Raw genomic sequence first — 19067 nt, forward strand, 5'->3', positions numbered from 1 at the left:
AAGACTAAGTCCTATGAAGTGTCAAATCAATACAAAGACAAATTACATTAATTGCATAAGGACAAAATATTCATTCCGGATCAGCACACATTCCGGACATGATGACTATTCTGGAATGCCTTCACTTCTAAACATCTATTCTTCAACTCTTCAGGTCTGGATGGATTCTAGACTACTCTTCACTTTGGAACTCATGCTGACTTCGGAATAATCACTGGGACTTAGGATTGCTAGAGGTTCACTTTCAGGTTCCAACAATCTCCCCCTAAGTGAACTTAGCAATCCAGTTAGCTTATTTGGCTTCTTCCTTGATGAAGGTGTAGGCTCTGAAAAACCATTCTCTGACTTCAATGTACCAGGTCAGTTGACTTACAAACTATGCGTTGACCTGTTACGGAGCTTTAGACTTGGATGCACGAGAAATGAACTTCCGAAGGGCTTTGGTAGGAACTAGGTGTTTGTCAAGGACTCGGAAAAAGTCCTTCTTGTTTGTCTTCCTGGTTGTGTAGACAAACCCTAGAACTGGGTCATCGATTGGACCATCTTCAAGCAATTCAGCTTTTGGAAGAACAAAGTTGATTTTCGCAACAAAGTCTTCAGTTCCGTATAGGTGGGCCAACTCATAGTCGCATCAGCAAGACTCCGCGACATAGTATTTGAGGAAGCTCAGAGTAGCATGGTAAGAACCCATGCTTATATCATTTTTTTGCATTCCTCGGAAGTGAGCAGCCAAAGTAAGAATGTCATTCTGATTCATCAAAGGGAAATCAGCGTCAGTGATGGTCCGGTAAGTTGGTTTGTTTCGGAAGACGTGAAATCGAAATAATGGGCAGTTGAGTTCGAACTTCACTAAGATTTTCCTTGCAAATCCATGGATTTTGGTAATTCTTTTCCTCGTCCATACTTCCTTCAGAGGTTGTGCATTCTTGGAGTAGAATGTTTCAAGCCTTTCACGCTCAGTCTGGAGGATCACTTCAGGATCATCATTGGGGTGAAGAGGAGCGAACTTGATGTAGTACTTGCTGTAAGGAGAGAAAGGAAGATCGAGTTGTTCAGAGTCATTTTTAGGAACATCGTAATACATGAACGGAATGATTTAATGATTACAGAGAATGCCTTCTCGGCATAGAGGAGATATTCCACGCATCGGATCAGGATTGTCCTTGAGAGCTTGGATCCGAATGTTGTACTCTAGAGCCTTGTTTATTTAATTTCCTCCTGAGACCATCCTTGTTTTTGATTTAGAGGATGTCCGGAGAGGAGGGCTTGTTGTCCGGCTTTCATAGGCTTTTTGCCTTTGTCTTTCTTCAATGCAGCCATGATGAACTGCATGTTCTCATCCACAACATATTCCGGAGTAGGGTTTGGAAGAGGTTCTTTCGGAATGTCATCAGGGGTCTAGAGTGGAGAACCCTGATCTATATGAGCAATATTTGGAGTCGGAATAGGTGGAAGAATTGAAGGAGTGGCTCAGAAGGCTTGGGCTGTAAGTAGGGACTTTGCCTTAGCCATTTGTATTCCCATTCGAAGAGCATCAGGTAGAGAAGATGGCCAGGAAAGAGCGGACCAAATTCTCTTTTCTTCTTCTGTCATAACCTTTGGGAAAAGCTTCTTCGGAGCCTCGAGACCAAGAACTCCGTTTGTAACATACTTCTCTTCATCACTGTCTTCTTCATCATCAGAGTTGTTTCCTAGAAGTCCGGAAACAACATGGACTTCATCATCGGAATCCAGATCTTCATCTCGGAGCTGAAAAACCGAGGCAGGCTTCCATGGTTGGCTGGGACCTTCTCCCCCTCTTGCATCAGTGGCTTTTGGAACCGGTGCAAGGAGTAAGGAGTCCTTCATATCTTCAAATTTGGAGAATACTTTTTGAAGTCCCGTATTGAGTTGACGAGTGAGTGCATCATATGCTTCGGAAGTGGGAGCTTGAGCAGCGAGATGATCGAATAAATGGCCAAGAACGACCAACATCTCATCAATCTTTCGATTCGGAACATCAACAATGTTCCAAGTGGATCGAAGTAGCTTGATGAGGACTTGTTGAATTATGAGATTCATCTCGTCCTTCTGCTTGATTTCCTTCTCCAATCACTGAATTTGCTTCTCATGACGAACATGGGTCTGCTTAATAAGATCGTTGGTAGCAGACACCAAGTCACCATGGACCTTTAGCATGGTGGTGATCGTGTCGAGATAATGCTCAACTGAAGCATCATACTTAGCCTCAACTTCTTCTATGGAGTGCTTGATCCGGAGAGAGATGAGTTGATCTAAATGAGCTTCTCTTTCCATAATGGAAGGTCCGGACTGATTAGATAATGACTGAATGATAGCATCGAGCTTGGAATACAGTCCGGAAACCTTTTGATCAAATTTAGTGTTGAGCTCTGTTACGGAAGATTCGATTGAGGAGACTTTCTTCATGGTATCGGACACATTTGTTTGAATCTTAATGAGAGAAAATGGATCGATATAATCACCGGATGAGGATCCGGTGTCAGAATTTGAATGCAGAGGCTTTTCCTTGTGAGGATTGGGATTCGTAGAAGGACCGAGATGAGTCGCACAATCATCATGAAGCTTGTGAGTTGATTCGGCTTCATGCTGAGTAGAGGAGGAGGATCCAAAATCAAATGCTGGCTTTGAAGAAGATGGCTTCAAGTGAAGTTGAACTGAGGAAAACATGGTGACATCAGCAACATTAGCAGCATCGGTGGTCAGCAGCACTTCTTCTGAAATCTCATCGTCTGAAGCTGGAGGATTGGAAGCTTGAGGAGAAGGCTTTGGAGTTTCTCTGGATGTAAATTCAAGATCAGCAAGCTTATCAGTAGGAGCAACATAGGGAAGTTTGCTTTGAATGGCTCGGTTCCGCATGGAGATGAGAGTGCCTTCAACTTAGGCTCTAGTAAGTTCCGGATGCCTGGAGTGTGCCCTGTTTACAAAATATTCCTACAATGGATCGTTAACTCATGGTCGTCCTGTACCATTTTTGGGTATCATACCAGTTGAGGCATCCGAAGTCGGAGGGACTATTACAGCTTCGGAATGCTTAGGGTCCGGAACAGGGGTTCCGGAGTGTGTGCGTGTAGAAACAAGTAGGATATCAAAAGTGACACGTGGGTGTGTTCCAGGGGGGTGCAAGGAACTATGGTCAACACCGACATCACCTTTTTGAGAAGGTGAGGGTGTGCTTGTGATATTGAAACATTGAGGGGTACCTCAGATGAGTGGGCAGGAGGGGTGTTCGGATGGCCAGAGTCAGCCTGAATGTCATGAGCATCTTCCTGTGGAGAGGAAGAGCCTACTTTGGTTCTCTTTTATGGCTTTGACTTAGTAGGGGAAGTTTTTCGCTTGGCGTACTTCTTCGACTTCCTTGGTCTGGAACATGTTGGTTTGGCCACTTCCGCAATGGGCTCAATGGGGACTTGGGCAGACTGTGTTGGGTCGAACACAGTCGAAGTCTCCAAATGTCTTTGTCAATGAACAGAATCGGAAGGGATGAGGTCCAACATATGTTGAGGTAATCTTCGGACAGGACCAAAAGAAGATTGGTTCGGAATTCTATATGATTTGAAAGTTTTGAAGGAAATGCATACCTCCGGAGGAATCGTAGTAACAGGAAGAGGTTCAGAAAGTTCCTTGAATAGTTGCTGAATCGTCAGAGCCCAGAACCTAGGGCTTGAAATCTCATTTTCCTTCCTCTTGATGGCAAACTTGCAGAAGTCTTGCCATAGCACTTCCGGAAGGTCAACCGCATTATCACATCCGGAATAAATGTTATATACCACATACAGCCAGTCCTTGCTAAGAGTATCCGTACCTCCGTGCTTTCCGGATAGGCCTCGAATGATCAGATGCATCAGCACGGTCCAGAGTCCGGAAACGGCTGATTTCTTGAAGTCTTTCACTTTGTAGTCCTGGTTATACCCAATGTGATTCAAGAACAGTTGTAATTATTCGACAGTTGGTTCTTGAACTTTGAAACCCCTAGGGTTTTCTTTTACTCCTATCACTTTAAGGAATGTGGATTTGTAGATGGGTACAATTCTGTCTCCAATGATTTTCGTCTCCAACACACCGTCTACTTCCTTGATTCTTGTGAAGGCTCTGTGAAGATGATGAGTTGGAAGAGGTGGTTCTGGAACTTTTGTGAGAGGGATGGAGATGGGATGGTTCGCTATGAACTCAATCATAACTCTAATGGATTCATCGTAATCCATAGGGTTTAGTGAAAATAACTGAGTGGTATCCCTGAGAAAGGGTTTAGGCGATGTAGACGACGATGATCCCTTTGAGGGTTTCTTCTTTGCAATCGACTTCTTGGGAGTGGAGGCAGTTGGTGCATTTTTATGAGGAGAAGATTGGGAAGCCATTGTTGCAGACGGATGAGTGCTTGAAGAACAAGATGAACACACACATAATTTGTATTTAGAGGGTTTGAGCGCGTAAAGAGGAAAAAGGGGGTTTTGATGGAATTTCGGGAGTGGAATTTTGAAATTCCGGAGTGAATTTTGAAATTCCGAAGTGCAGAATGCAATACCTTTCCGGAGTGGAATTTCGGGATGCCATAATGAAGTGTATTCCGAGATGAAAATTTTGATTACTATGACTATGTGGACTTTGAACAACAAATAATCAGAATGAACTGTACATCTTAAAACTCAAGTGACGGTTAGAAATAAAGACAAGTAAAATGATCATATGTATTCCGAGAGAAAGTAGTTCCGAGATGAAAAGTTCTTTTTAAGATCGGAACTAATTTTCTTTCGAATACGTCCATCAGAGAGAACAAGTCTCTTGAAAGAACTGAGGATCTGGCATCATCATGCCCATCTTGTTAAGAAAACCATTGAATTTGGTTTCGTCTAATGCCTTAGTAAAGACATCAGCAATCTCATTGTCAGATGGAAAAAAATGAGTTCAATGTTACCATTTAAAACATGATCTTTTATGAAATGGTACCTTATATCAATGTGTTTAGTCATGGAGTGCTCAATTGGATTGTGTGAAATCGTAATGGCACTTTGAGAATCACAATAGATAGGGATGCGTTGAAAGCGGTAACCATAATCCAAAAGTTGAGACTTCATCCATAGAACTTGAGAGGTACAACTGCCAGCAGCAATGTATTTGGCTTCTGTTGTAGAGAGTGCAATGCAGTTTTGTTTCTTGGATGACCAACTAACCAAACGACCACCTAAGAATTGACAGCCACCTGATGTTCTTTTTCTATCAAGTTGAAGATCACCATAGTTTGAATCCGAATATGCTTGAAGTAGGAAGCTCTCGTTTGCTGGGTACCAGATTTCGAGACTCTTAGTACCTTTAAGGTATCGGAAAATTAGTTTCACAGCCAAAAGATGAGACATCTTTGGGTTGACTTGAAATCTGGCACACAAGCATGTGGAAAACATGATATCCGGACGACTTGCTGTGAGATAGAGCAGAGATACAATCATTCCTCTGTACTTCTTTTCATCAACTGCTACACCTGAAGGGTCGGCAAAGATCTTGTGTGCGAAGCCCATTGGTACCTTGGCTGAGGCACAGGTGTCCGTTGAGTACTTTTTGAGGAGTTCCGAAATGTACTTCTCTTGGTGAATGAAAATTCCTCTATTAGTCTGTTTGACTTGGAGGCCAAGAAAGAAGCTTAACTCCCGATTCATGCTCATTTGGAATCGATTGATCATTAATTTAGTAAAGTCAGCAACCATAGATGAATCCGTAGATCCAAAAATTATGTCATCCACATAGATTTGAACCAGCATGAGATGCTTTCCATTCGATCTTCGTAAGAGAGTGGGATCAAGAATACCTCTTTGGAAACCGTAGCGCTTGAGAAAATCAGTGAGGGTCTCGTACCATGTGCGAGGAGCTTGCTTGAGGCCATAGACTACCTTCCAGAGTTTGTAACAGTAGTTCAGAAAAGTGAGGTTAACATAACCGGGGGGCTGTTGAAGATATACTTCAGATTCAAGTGTACTGTTAAGAAAAGCACTCTTAACATCCATTTGGTAAACTTTGAAGCCTTTGTGAGCAACATAAGCTAGAAGGATTCTAATGGCTTCAAGACAAGCAACAAGAGCAAAGGTCTCATCGTAGTCGAGCCGTTCAATCTGCGTAAATCCTTTTCCACCAATCTAGCTTTATTTTGAATAATAACTCCTGCATCATCTAGCTTGTTGCGAAATACCCATCTCGTACCGACAATGGGATGATTCTGAGGAGGAGGCACGAGAGTCCAAACTTCATTTCTATCAAATTCTACTAATTCATCTTGCATGGCTGTAATCCAGTCAGCATGCTCTAGTGCTTCCTTGATGGATTTGGGTTCAACCATGGAAATAAATGCCGAAAAATGGCATTCGTTTTGAATATTTGCAGAAGAACGAGTTTGTACACCAACATTAGGGTTTCCGATAACTTGGTTTGGAGGATGATCCTTGGTCCAGACATGTAACCTTGGAATTTCTTGAGTGGCAGACGATCCAACTACTACGGTAGAATTGAGTTGCTCCCCCTGAATGGTTTGAACGTGAGGGTGGTGCTCCCCCTGAACTTCTGAACCAGAGAGGTTAACATCATCATCAGAAGGGAACTCAAAGAAATTTTCATTATCATCAATGTTGACAGGATTGTAGTCGTCGAAATTAGCAGCTGCATCTTGGAAACCATCCACATTTGATTCCAGAAAGGGTTGACCAATCTCTTCCTCAACCTGAGAATGGTGAAATGGTTTGGAATAAAATGGAGAGAGAGAGAGGGAAAAGGACCGAAAACAGGTTGAGAAACAGGGGCTTCCGAAGTGGAAATTTACCTTGATCGAGATTCCGATTTAATGGCAGTTTCAGAAGGTCCAAAGAGAGTTTCAAAGTCGACTTAAGGATGGTTTGCTGGTTCGGACATCCTGGCGCTGGAGCATCGGACTCCGTAATGTGAGTTGTAACATGAGTTGGGCCAGAATTCCAAACGAAATTATCATCGAATGTAACATCAAAGCTTTCTTCCAACACATGAGTTCTTCGATTAAGAACTCTGTAAGCCTTTGATTTTAAAGAGTACCCAAGGAAGATGGCTTCATCAGCTTTAGGTTGGAATTTGGTAAGCTGATCACGGTTGTTGGTTATGAAGCATCTGCATCCGAAAACATGAAGAAACGAGATTGTTGGCTTCCGACCATTCATTGCTTCGTACGACGTCATGTTGCGGCGTCAATTGATGATACTCCGATTTAGAGTGAAGCACGCAGTTGATACGGCTTCGGCCCAGAGATACAGTGGTAAATTTGCGAAGTTGAGCATGGAACGAGCGGCTTCAATAACAGTTCTATTGCGTCTTTCAACTACACCGTTATGTTGTGGAGTGTACGGTGTTGAGAAGTTGTGGTCAATTCCTTTCTCGATGAGGAATTTCTCAATGGTTCCATTGGTGAACTCCGAACTATTATCACTTCAGATACGCCTCACAGGAAGTTTGATGAGGACTTAAATTCCTTTGATGAAGTTGATAAGTTGAGAGGCGGTTTCAGATTCTGAACTGAGGAAGAAAAACCAAGTGAACCTTGGAAAGTCGTCAACAATCACAAGAATGTATTTCTTATGATGAAGACTTTCTACAGTGGATGGTCCACAAAGATCAATGCGCAAGAGTTCCAATGGTTCCAAAATGGATTTTTCGATGATAATAGGATGACCCTTCTTTGATAGCTTTCCACACTCACAAGCAGCACATAAATGATCATTTTCAAATTTGAGAAGAGGTAAACCTCTCACCATTTCACCGGATACGAGATCATTCATGTACCGAAAATTCAGATGAGCTAGCCTTCGGTGCCATAACCAACTGATATCAGGAACAACTTTTGGAGAGAAGGCAGAGTTGTGGTTTGCCAATAATCATGTTGATGTCGAGTGGGTACATGTTCTTGTTGCGGTTGGACTTGATTAAACATTCTTTTCGGTCTTCAGTGATTACATAGCTGTGTTTCTTACAAAATTCCACACGTCAATTTGAATCAGTGAGCTGAGCAACGCTTATCAAATTATGTTTCATATCAGCTACATAAGCCAAATTTGAGATAGAAAAATTTCCATTGGTAAGAATTGTTGGGTTTTGAGCATTCTAACACTCCTATGGTGTTCATGCAACCCTATAAACCTTGGATCTATGTTTTCACTATTATACATGCAAATATTAAATATTCCAAGGTTTCAGCCTAACTAGCATATTATGAAGCACCTATACTACAAAGTTCTAGTTAGATGACATACCTTTTGATGTAGCTTGATGTCTTCAAGCTTTAAGAGCTTAGCCCCAATAGTGTGGAAGCCTCAAGTGGAATCAAAAATCACCAAAACACCTTGGAAAGCCTTTAGAGAATATGGATACTTGGCTCACACTATGAAATCGGTTATTGCCCTCTTTAGTGTATCCACACTAGCCACTAGCATAATTTCATGAACCATAAGACCCTTTATATAGTGTGGAGGATTAGGGTTAAACCCTAATACCCATGACCTTTCATTTCCTAGGATCCATGGGTTAAAGCTCCATGGACTATCCATGGAGACTTAGCCCAACCTAAATGAACTTGGCCCACTACCCATATATATATCTAAGAGTCCATATTTAATTAGTTCCTTTTGATCACTTAATTAATTATAAATTAATTCTTGATCAATACTAATTAAATAATATGATTATATATTAATATATTAGAACTTATAATATATTAATATAAATCATAAATATACTATTCTCAAAAGATTATCCATATAAATTGTGTCGGTGAAGTGCAACCCAAATGCACCATGCCGGGTCGGGTCAAGTACATACCAAATATAGTTATGGACATAGACATTAATCCAACAGTCTCCCACTTGGATAAGTCTAAAACTATTATTGAGTATGACTTCAAAAACCAACTGGCAATCGTAGCTCTTAAAGCCGCTGTCGAACTCTGATCTTGTCAATGAACTCTGACCTTTGTCAATGACTTGTCCATTAGATAAGGGATCACATATTCCTCCATTCTAGATATCATATGGACTGAGACATGGATTATCAATCATTCTCTCTGTCCATTTTGTTGTTTCCCGATTTCCGATTTATGATGACTCATTGATTGAACAAATCAAATCAGTCCTGGCTTGGCCAAGCACTCACATGTGTCATCGCTAAATCATCGAGGGGCCCACATATATCGCTTTTATCCCGAAGGTAAAAGGAATGGATAAACTTCGACTCATATGGCTTGTTCTACTACTTGTTGAATCATACACAAAGGCACGTTTTATAACATCGAGTTACCAAATGCGTTTTCGTGCAATCAATGTACAACCAACTCATAGTAACAACTCATATCTCTAGGTTTGAAGAATATAAGATATTATCGTCTCATGATCACTCGTGATAAAATCCATGAAGTGATTCAAATGAGCGCGGGTTGAATCTAGTACTCAGAACTTATGAGCACTCATGAGTGTTGTAGCACAACTTTGTACACCAACTTGGACCTCTACAAGCCAACCCATGACAGTCTTGATTCATATCTACTTCCAACATATGACCGACTGTTGATGGTTTGAATAACTTAGTCATTCCGGAAGAATAACCTAGTTATCATGGAAGTCAAAACATGCAAAGTGAAACACAAGAATAAATGAATCAAATATGGTATCAAACCCTATGAATATAAATAGACCACTTTTATTTATCACCATAGTGATTACTCATTATTCATTGTTTCGGTTTTATCAACTTTATACCTGAATTAAAAACACTAGTTGTCCCATGCTCCAAGCATGTACACTATGTTTTTCTAAACAATAGCTTTGCCATACACCAAGTATGCACTCTATGTTTATCTATGATCCTTACTTTGTGAACTAGATCGATTGAACATAATTTCAATGATTCTCTTTTCACACTTCCAAATCCTTGTCGTAAATGTAAGAATTCCTAACATTTATCGAAATCTATTTAGATTTTAAACTTATATGCACTGTTCCTCTTGTAATGATTATGCACAAAGCCACAAAGACTTGGCAACAATCATTACAGAGTATTCCAATGGAGAGAAATTCCATGGAAACGATGTCTCAAATTCAAAGCGCATTGCTTTGAACATGCTTCTTGCATTAAGTTTCTTTAACCTTACACAGATTGCTTCCACCTATGAAGACAACTCTATATTCCCATTTTGACTACCACTTCTGAACAAGAGTTGCCTCTTTTCAGACTATGTCAATATGGTCTTTCCAATATTAACAGTATACTTCCAATTGTCCTTGAGCAACCAATCTTTGGTAAACCTTAGATTGTACTCGACAACTGCTTAATCACTTTAGTCATATCCAATTCTAGACATTTTCCTCCTTAATGCCGCAAGGCATTTGGAAAATTCAGAAAGGATAAATATTATAGCACATGTAATCGATCTTGTACCCAAAGCAAATGGGACACGATTCATGATGTCTCACATAAAGACATGATTCTAGACCAGTCTTTTGCTACAATATTTTTATTTGCCATGTTTCCAAAATTTGACTACGAGGAGGGATGCCGTAATCATAATCGAATTTTGAGAACACAACATATAGAGTTTTTCCTTATGTTGAACCAATTCAACATGAAATTCATATATATATTCTTGACTAAAGATGATTAAAATCTCAATCTAAGCTTAAAATCCCACTCTAAGCCTTTTAGAATTGACATGAAGTATAATTTCCTCTCCCTTAATTATAGCAAAACAACTTTTTCAACCCATGGAACCTCACGAATTGAAACTTTTGTTTTCTATAATTAACATTGCTAACTTGCAACACTAACAATAATTATCATGCTCCCACTAACATGATGATTATTAGCATAACACTTATGCTCCCACTAGCTTTGACATGTACTCAGAAATCAGCTGGACTTCTAGAAATCAATACTTTATTGACTTTCTTACCAAAGTTCAGATTTCTGATACGAGATGCTTTGATAAAACTTTATCAAAATCATACACCTTTCCTTAGATAGCATGCATGTGTGTCTAAACAATTTCAAAACTATGAAAAGGGATGCCGTAATCATAGTCTCAATTGTTTAGACCTTTTGCCATCTGCTTCAAATCTACTTGGTGGAAGTGTTTCCTCACCATCATTTTCATGAATCGGAGAGAAACCTTATGACCCTTAGATTTTATGGTGTATGTGTTCTTATCCATGTGAATCGTCAAAACCATAGTCACAAGACAAGGATAATGACAAATCCAAACTCATATGGACTGAACTTATGCAATCTTAACTTCTTGCCACCTGGCAGTACAGGGCCTGCCATTGCTTCCAAGTTGTTATGCAACCAATTAAGAACTTTCAGAACTCCTATGCAAAGCCAACTTTAACGGGAATGGGCACAGAATATGTCAACACGATAGGTTATAAACCTCAAGTCGTGTGCTAGTGAAGAACCTCAGGTTTTATTCTTGATTAGTTCTTGAAATTCTTTTTAGGATCTTTAAGACTCCCACTATCCTCTTGACATATAAGACTATCTTGCCAAATATTCAAGAGATAGTGCAGATTCTTTATCAAGACAAATACTTCACACAATTGGCCTTAGTTGGTCTTTGTTTTATCCAAAACATCACAACTTACCAATTTCAAATGTACAAGAGTAGGACACTTTTACTCTTACATTTGACAAGTGTTTTAAACCTTTCTTTAAGATATGTCACTCAAGTTACAATCTTGGAGTATGACTCTAAGAATTGTTTTGGAACGAAGTATGACTCATCTTCCTGATCTAACCATTTCAACAATTCATGACTCCTCTTCTTAGTCATAAGAATGTACTAAGATGACCTTTAGAGGACTAATTGTGATATGATTTCTAAATCATTAAGATGATCACAAACATGATACTAAAGTACTCTCCCATCTTTTCAGATTTGAGAAACTTTTATCTTTCTGCCTAATTTGATTCTTCCCATTCGTTCTGCCATACATTGAGACTTTTCCAATGTTTCAGAATTATACTTAAACTTGTATGTATAACCATATTTACTAAACTTTAGTAAATCAAATAGTCTTAACGAGCTTTGTGGTGGACATGACCAGTGTACAAGAATGTGTACTCGGTCCCTTTAGTCCTTCACTTGACTCACACATCCATGTGAACAAGTAATTAGTCTTGATTTTCCAATGCTTGAAAGTTCTCATTCATCATACTATTCAACTTGCATGATTCCAAGTTTCGGTCCAATTGAAACTTGGGCGATGAGGAACTTTCCTGATTTGGTAAATTTAGACACTACCACAAATGAAAGAATCAAATCCATTTTCCAATATTGCTGTCAGTGGAATCATATAAGCAACAATTTTCCACAAATGCCATTGTAAGGATAGTTCAAATAAATAAAATTAAACAATTTTCTTTTTTTTTTTAAAACTTTGCGGAAAAACTTATCCTTACAATCCACATGGAAAATTGTTGTTATCTATTCCTTAGCAATATATCATAACTTCTTAAGCAACTGCTCAAAATTCTGATGCGATCGAAATCCACCTTCGCGATCAGAATCAGCATATACTTCCTTTAAGATTTCTCTCTATTCTTTGATTCTTAAAACATCAACATGTGACCCAGTCACATCATGTAATGAGGATCTCAGAATAGAACTTAACAGAGTTAGATAATGGGCTCTACCTGATGTAGAGTCAAACTTATTGACTTTAACATCCTTAGGTAAATTTGGCAGCTTTGCAATCAACGCCCCTTCCTTTGGCAAAATAAACATATGGACCCTTTGGTAATGGGACTATCTCAAACTTAGCCTTTCTCTTTACCATTTGGTCAACCAGGTTGACTATGGCCAATCCCTTTCCATTGGGAAGAGAATGCTTTTTCTAGATTTCCAGTGTCACCATTGTCACTGTCCATAAAGTTTTTGGGAAGTTGATCTTCTAATCAAATTTGCTTTACTATCGTTCCAAATCATTGCTGATTCAGCAGCACCAAGCAAATAGATATGATCATTAAGGTTCATGTCATAGTCTGTTTCATAGTAGTCCCAAAGGAACTCACTATGTGACTTAGAAAGTGATTGAACATCCAACTTTCTCAAGACTTTGACACCCAACTCTCCTGGCTTGTCAATATGTGACTTCATCTCGAAGATGTGATCACACATAGACCTTTCTTGCCATTAGGGCTTGAGTGACCTTGAACTTGTGGGTTAGGGAGAATAATTGGAGGAGGTGGAGGAAGTGAAGTTCCAAGAGATTTAGGAGGATCATAGATGTCTGAAACAGACATCTTTTTGGGAGTTATTCAAGATAGTTGATCTAAAGTCCTTAATATAACACCCAATATGAAATATTAAGGCTAGGACCCAACAAACTATTTATAACTTGGAAGAGGGATGCCGTAATCCAAGCTATAAAATATTTGAAGGTAGGTGAATGACGATTCACCAATTTCCACCAAGATAAACGAAATGTATTATTAGGTTTTAATTGGTTTTGAAACTCCTAGATTCTTTTGAGATTTATTGAAATTTTCAAAGGCATGTTTCAATCTCGAGTGTGCCCTTCAGGTTTTGTGACTGTGATGCCGAGGATCACAAAACAAGGTGTGAATAACCATGCAAATATACTTGGTACCCTTAATATTTACCCCTCAATCGATGTGTCGGTTAACCCCACACGCTCCACCGATACTATGATAAACATTAATTTACCCTTTGCCTACCTTGTTAAATCAAGCTAGTGTGCCAGTTAACCACACACGCTCCACTAACTGACTTAAGCAAAGTGCAAAGTGTAATTTCATGGGTTAGCACCAAATTCACATTTTCCTAAGTAACTAATATTGGGTATTATTTAGAGTTTAGTTACTTAGTATTTATCCTTAATACTTTTAATGAAGGGAGAATTATAGTCCTTGTCCGACCCGTTCGGCTAACGACCCTCCACCGGTCAAGGAAGCGGTGGGTGAGAGTGGAGACCCATTAAACTGCCATTTTATAGGCAGTAACCTTATACCCCCCTTATAGACCGGCTTCGTGAATGAGGCCTACTAATGGTAAGACGACTTTACTCTTATACATATATATATAAATATTATTAACTTATAATATTATAAAGTATAAGGGTTGAATTTTAACTTTTAAAATTCTAAGGGCTTAACTTGGAATTAAATGATTCATAAGTGAAAAATTTACAAATTCCAAAACTTGAGGGCAAGTTTTTGAAACTATTCAAAACTTTTCATTTCATAACTTATGAGTTTAATGGTTCATTAAAATGAAGACTCTTCATTTTTTTATGTAACCTCTTATTCTTTAATAACACTTTTAAAGAAGTGACCCTTAAACATCCATAACTTGAGGACAAGCTATGGAGTCATAATACTATTTAATGAAAAAGACTCTTCATTTTTTTTATGTAACCTATGACACTTTTATGAGTTTTAAGATTCATAAATGTGACCTTTTATGTAACTTGAGGACAAGTTACAAAAACACATTTTATGAACTACCTCTAGATTAATTAGGATTGAAAACAACTAAAACACAAGACTTTTTTTCCATTAATCTAAACTAACTCATAAATCAAGGAAACATAAACACTTTTGGTAATCCATAACTTATGGAGTTAAATGCTTGTTTTATGATGAACCTTTTTCATGTTCCATAACTTAAAATAAGTTATGAAATTTTTTAAACATTAACACCAAATTTTGTAACTCCATAAAAACTTTGAATCAATTTTTTTTTAAAACCTTTTCATATCCATAACTTATGGAGGTTTCAAAACACTTAAGATCACAACTTAAAAAAAACTTTTGAGCTCCAAAATTTTATGACAAAATTTGTAACTCCTTAAAACATTTAGATCAAACTTTTAAAACTAATAAAATAATCATATCATTTTATATTTTACTAAATTTGACCTAATTCAACTCATATAGCAAATGATTCAAATTTTACAAATAATTAGTTTTTCACAAAACAAGTAATTATCTTAAAATTTGACAAACTTCATGTTTTTTTTTCTTTTTTTTTTCAACTTTAAAAATCAAACATTTGCATGAATATAACAGAAAACAACCCATGGCTCTGATACCACTGTTGAGTTTTGAGCATTCTAACACTCCTATGGTGTTCATGCAACCCTATAAACCTTGGATCTATGTTTTCTCAATTATACATGCAAATATTAAATATTCCAAGGTTTCATCCTAACTAGCATATTATGAAGCACCTATACTACAAAGTTCTAGTTAGATGACATACCTTTTGATGTAGCTTGATGTCTTCACGCTTTAAGAGCTTAGCCCCAATAGTGTGGAAGCCTCAAGTGGAATCACAAATCACCAAAACACCTTGGAAAGCCTTTAGAGAATATGGATACTTGGCTCACACTATGAAATCGATTATTGCCCTCTTTAGTGTATCCACACTAGCCACTAGCATAATTTCATGAACCATAAGACCCTTTATATAGTGTGGAGGATTAGGGTTAAACCCTAATACCCATGACCTTTCATTTCCTAGGATCCATGGGTTAAAGCTCCATGGACTATCCATGAAGACTTAGCCCAACCTAAATGAACTTGGCCCACTACACATATATATATATATCTAAGAGTCCATATTTAATTAGTTCCTTTTGATCACTTAATTAATTATAAATTAATTCTTGATCAATACTAATTAAATAATATGATTATATATTAATATAGTAGAACTTATAATATATTAATATAAATCATAAATATACTACTCTCAAAAGACTATCCATATAAACTGTGTCGGTGAAGTGCAACCCAAATAGACCATGCCGGGTCGGGTCAAGTACATACCAAATATAGTTATGGACTTAGAGATTAATCCAACAAGAATTCCATAACCACGAATTTGAGAGTTGGAGTTGTTTCCATATGTCACGTAACCAGCATTCGGAGAAAGCTTGAGATCCCGCAGAAAGTCTTTCTGCCCCGTCATGTGCATGGAGCAAGCACTATCAATATACCATATTGTTTCTTGCTCCGAAGCACAGAGTGCCTACAAAATTAGTGAGTGATGGAGTTTTTAGGCTCCAAGTTAGATCTAGGGACATAGGCACGGGCTTTGGACTTGGATTGTGACTTAGGAATAACTTTGTGTTTCTTGGGAGTACTCTTTGAGTTCTTCGGAAATAGATAGAAGGTAAATGTCTTTTCATCTATCCAGTAGTCATATTCAATGACTTGGGGTTTGCGAACAGAGTTCTTCGGACCATTGACTTCCGGAGCGTTGGAAACAGATGTAACCTCCGGAACTGCAGTTTCATTGATGTGAGATTTGACTTTCCACAAAAGATTCTTTTTCGAAGATTTTGAAAAATTTGTTTTCTCAACAATTTTTGATTTGCTTGATGACACATTTGTTTTCAAAATATTGGGTTTAAAAATTATGCTGTCAAGTTTAGCAACGAAAACAGATGAAACAGTCTGAGGAGAGGTGTTTTGGACAGTCATGGTATACACATGAGATTTAGGCTAAGTAGTACTGACTACTTTCTTGGGTTCTATAGGGCTAATAGAATCAGAAGGTCTTTTGAGGATCTTAGTGGGTGTGAAGGAGTTTTGACCATGGGTTGATGAGCAAGGATTCCGAGATACACTCTTTTTGGAGTTCTCAAGGAACCTGGAATTTTGTCTAGTCTTAACTTCCTTTTTATGAGCATTTCAAGCCTCCACTTTGGGATCTACTATATCCTTCCTATTTAACATTGGTTTTCTCTTGGGGTGAGATGAGGATTTTGAAGTTTGCCCTGCAGATGGATTGCTAAACTTAGGATCAACGGGAACCAAACTTGTTTTTGAAGTTACTAAAGAGTCTGATTCACAAGAATCAGAGGAGACATAGCTTGAGATTTCAACTTTGTCATCTAAGGATGCCCATACAAACTCAGAGGCAACAGTTTCAGTTGTCACCAGAATTATTTCTTCAACAACACAGTTGTTAGGAGGATTACTCCTACGGACGTAATCTACGCAATTTGAAACACTGTGATGAAATTCCGTGGTCCGATTCAGGTCCAGGTTTATCAGAGGTGAAAGAGGCGTGGAATCGGGACATTTGACAACAAATGGTTGAAACTCAGGAATTAAGGACGCAAAGTGGTATGTGGTCTCATGAAGAGGTGACAAGGAAGAAACAGGGGTGTCTGAATGTTTGATGTTTGGAACCTATCCCATTAATGTCAAATTTTGCAATTCTTTCAAGGGACGAGCAATTGGTTTCGGATACTCGCTTCCGAGACCAGGTGCTTTATACCATGGATGACAAAAATTATGAGTCTTCTGAAGATTCGATTCAAGTATGTCAATTGAATTATGCAAAGCATCTATCTAAGCATTGAGACGTTTGTTATCAGTGATCAAGATATTTCTTTCAGAATAGGTAATTTCACATTTGTCTTTCAAAATGATACATTCATCTTTAGAAATTACAAGCTCTTGCTTTAAAGACTCGATTTTCAATTTTTATCCTCAAAACGCAACCTAAGACGATTTAATTCACACTCCTTCTTCTCACTGGCTTCTATGGAAGACTCATAGGATTTATAAATGGTGCTCATATCTATTTGGATCTGGGTCAAATAAGGTTCACAAAGAGATAGATCAAAATTATTATAAAAAATCATAGATTTTACCTGCTGAACGATGCTTCGACCGGGTGGATCATTGGTGGCCATGTAGCAGTAGTGAGGTTCAGCAAAATCATCTTCATATTCAGAACCGGAGGACCAGTAGTCTTCATCACATTCAACAGTTTGTCTTGCCATCCAGCACATGTTTGTTCCAGTTAGCAGATCATCATCATCTCCGGATGACCAATATCCTTCAACATCCCTTGATATAGTTGTTACAAAAGCTTTTTCGCTTTCAGCCATTTCTTGAGCTCTTCGGGCGTAGTATACAGAGTCCTTGATCTTTGGTTTTTGTGGAGCTTCATCCAAGCAATCTTTAGCAAAGTGATTTGCATGTCCACACTTGTGGAACACAAGTTTTGGTTTATCGGATTTTGGATTCTGCTGTGGTTCCGAGGTAGAGTTTAGTTTTGAGATGTTTGGTTTGTATGACGGAGGATTTTCCGGAGTTGGTTGTGGTTCCGGAGTAGAGTATGTTTGAGGATTGTTTTGGTGAGGAGCATGGAACCGATTTTGGTATGGTTTGTAAGAAGGATTGAAAGGACGTTTGTATTTCATGTAGAGGAGAAAAAAACTCCTGTTGGAAACGAAGTTCGGATTCCAAGGCTTCAGAATCATCCACAGGATAGTTTTGTGTGGGTAAGATGGGTGCGGAAGGTTGAACAGATGAAACAATGGGTTTGAAAAGATCCGAAGTAGATGAGTTCGGAATGGTTGGTTCGAAAGAACTGACAAGAGCAAGAGGGCCTCCGGTGAGTTCCCTTATGGTTTGAGCAACATTAGACTCGTGTCCTTGAAGTTTATCAAAGAGTTGATACAACTTCAAGTTTTTCAAAGAACCATTATTTTGGAGACAAGATTTCACATTTCCCCATCCTTTACCGAGACTGTTTATGAATTTGAGATTGTACTCCAAAGTAGTTCGGACAATCCCATGAGCAGTCATGTTGTTGACTACGATTTGATAACGATTAGAAGCTGAGGCTACCGATTCACCAGGAGTGGTAGTGAAGGTGTCAAAATCATGGACAACCGAGGTGAAATGCTTGTCTTTCGTATTTTCCGAACCTTCAATCAGATCTTGAAGAGTGTCCCGAATCTCTTTTGCTGATTTGCACAATTTAATGTGCTCAAAGAGTGAAGGAGGAACACGAAACACCATTTCTGAGAAAGCAACTTGATCAGTATGTAACTTTTCAATATCATATGCAGTTAGAGGAGCTGGACGAGTTTCATCTTCATGCATAAGCTGAGTATCAGCATCTCTCACAACTATTCTTACAGGAACATGAGGACCTTCTTTGACGGATCTCCAAATCTCTTCACCTTTCTCTTTAACTAGTAAAAATCTTTCCATTCTAACTTTCCATTGAT

This window comes from Lactuca virosa, chromosome 3 (assembly GCF_052849685.1).
Source record: "Lactuca virosa cultivar CGN04683 chromosome 3, Lactuca_virosa_CGN04683_v6, whole genome shotgun sequence".
NCBI classification, from domain to species: domain Eukaryota; kingdom Viridiplantae; phylum Streptophyta; class Magnoliopsida; order Asterales; family Asteraceae; genus Lactuca; species Lactuca virosa.